Genomic DNA, 2,701 nt, shown 5'->3' with positions numbered 1-2,701 from the left:
GATTTTAAGGGTTTAGAACTTGCCATGCTAGCATAGGTTCATGTATGTGATATGCATGATTCGTAGGTAATTTTAACCATCTTACTTGCCCTATGTAATCACGAGAGATAACTTGTGCATTAAACCGTTATATTGTCAAATTTTATAGACATATAGGGTCTCAATATAATTGGTGTCTATTCAGCTTCTATCTCTTTTGTGGATGTCTGGTAGTGTGATATTCGTACAACAAAAGTTGGCGTTTATCAGTTTCGTGTTATCTGATAAGTGTCATCATCATTACATGCTAAGGTTAAGAACAAAAAGGCTATTGAATGAAGTATTTAATGAAGTTAAAATCCCATGTTTGTGTCATATATTATTCAAATCTCTTTAATCTCTTAGTTTATGTTCTTTAGTATAATCTCGTAGTTAATTTAGTATAAATCACCTCAATTTGTTATTTATCTTAGCATTGGATAATAACCATACTAGTGTTGCATAGATACATTGATCAAAATTAACCTAAACCTATCCCTGTGGGAACGAATTAGAATTTATTCTATATTACTTGCGATCACGTATACTTGCGTGAATATTAGCGCGTGTTTTAGCCCTGACAAGTTTTTGGCGCCGCTGCCGGGTATATCAGTGTTAATTTTTAGTTTATATGTTTATCATCATTAGTCGTTAGAGTTCAGTGACTCGGACATTATTACTTACTTAATTCTTTGTCGTGTTTTAGGTACTCTAGCGAGCGTGTATGCATAAGCGTTCTCGGTTTCGTAAGAGGATACTGGATCAAGCTGAGGAAGAAGTTGTAGTCGAGGAGAAATTTGAGGAAGAGATCTTAGTTGAGAAAGAAGAAGAGGCTCTTATTGCAATGGGAGAACCAGAAGCGAATCCAAAGGCTTTGATGGACTACTCTTAACTGAAGATCGATGATATTCAGTCTAACATTGTTCGACCAGCCATCTCGGTTAATACCTTTGAGATCAAGTCGAGCACGATTCAGATGATACAGAACTCAGTTCAGTTCGGGGGTTCTCCGACAGAAGACCCCAGTATGCACATCAGAGATTTCATCGAGATCTGTGACGCTTTCAAGTTCAATGGAGTTTCTGAAGATGCTATTAAGTTGAGACTTTTCCCATTCTCTCTGCGTGATAAAGCTAAGTACTGGTTATATTCTCTACCACCAGGGTCTATCACCAACTGGGAGGATCTTGCTCAGAAGTTCTTAACCAAATTTTTTCCTATGGCGAAGACTGTTGTAATCAGAAACGCACTTACTCAATTTGCTCGGCAATCTGGAGAATCTTTATCTGAGGCTTGGGATTGATATAAGGAGATATTTAGGAAGTGTCCTCATAATGGGATGCCTGACTAGATAATTATTAACTATTTCTATAATGGTTTGGGTGCTACTTCTAGACCCATGCTCGATGCAGCATCAGGAGGAGCCTTGTGGGATGAAAGCTACGATGAAGCTTATGAATTAAGTGAACTGATGTCTGCTAATGAATACCAGAATCCTACTCAACGACTATCTCAGGGTAAGGTAGCAAGAATTCTGGAGTTGGATGCAGCTACTGCCATAACTGCTCAACTTAAGGCTTTGACGATGAAGGTGGATTCTCTGTCTAATTATAGAGTTAATCAGATCACTAGTGTCTGTGAGCTTTGTATTGGGGCCCATGAGATTGATCAGTGTGCCATTTCTAGTGAATCAGCTCAGTTCATGAGCAACTTCCAGAGGTCGCAGCAGCATATACCAGCCACCTATCATCCTAACAACCGCAATCATCCTAACTTTAGTTGGAGCAACATTCAGAATGTGGTTCAGCAGCCTTATCAGCAGTATCCGGCAAAGTTGTACAAACCCCCTGGTTTTCAGCAACCGTAATATGCACCAAGGAAACAACTCCAGTTACAACAGTGTAATGAAAAAACTGAATTAGAGGAATTGAGGCTCATGTGCAAGAGCCAAGCGGTTTCTATCAAGACCTTGGAAAATCAAATCGGAAAAATTGCCAATGCCTTGTTAAATCGTCAACATGGTACACTCCCTAGTGACACTGAAGTGCCAGAAAAGAGGGAAGCTAAGGAGCAGGTAAATGCAATTACATTAAGGTCTGGGAAGGTTGCAATTCCCGAACACTCTCAAGTTTCGTATGAAGATGTTGTAGCTGAGGAAGAAGTACAGAAGGAAGCTGAAGTGGAGCCAAGGAAGACTGTTGTTGAACACACTCCTCCTGAGAGTAATACAGGGGAGAATCGGATCTATCCTCCACCTCCCTTTCCTAAGAGGCTACAGAAGAAAAAGTTGGATAAGCAGTTTGAGAAGTTTCTGGAGGTGTTCAAGAAACTTCACATCAGCATACCTGTTAGATATATTTGATAATGTCATGGCTAATATGATTTATGTTTAGTTTTCAGATCTTCCTTAAACAGGATAAATCAGTACTTACTGGAAGTCAGGACTTAAGGATATCAGTACTTATATTATCAGGAGATAATCATCAGAAGATGGATATCAGAACTTAAGTACTGAAGGACGTTCAGATAAGGACAGCAGCTGTTTAAAAGAAAGAAGATCGAGACAAACATAAGAAGAGATATGCGAGAAGAAGGAATTCTATAAAGAATAGAATACTTGGAAGAAAAGATATCTGATTGATATATTTTAGGAAGCAGAATTATATTCCATATCAATTAGCGA

At 38.7% G+C, this 2,701-nt stretch overlaps 1 non-coding gene across 1 annotated transcript; it reads right to left on the bottom strand.

The window, feature by feature from the left end:
• Positions 1–1,252: 1,252 nt before the first annotated feature.
• On the bottom strand, positions 1,253–1,359 carry LOC141715600 (small nucleolar RNA R71). Its single transcript, XR_012572357.1, has one exon. It is a non-coding gene; the product is annotated as a small nucleolar RNA R71 (small nucleolar RNA).
• Between the last annotated feature and the right edge of the window lie 1,342 nt (positions 1,360–2,701).

This window comes from Apium graveolens, chromosome 3 (assembly GCF_009905375.1).
Source record: "Apium graveolens cultivar Ventura chromosome 3, ASM990537v1, whole genome shotgun sequence".
Lineage (NCBI taxonomy): Eukaryota > Viridiplantae > Streptophyta > Magnoliopsida > Apiales > Apiaceae > Apium > Apium graveolens.
The sequence above is the reverse complement of the archived record's forward strand: the minus strand, read 5'-3'. Positions and strand labels throughout refer to the sequence as shown.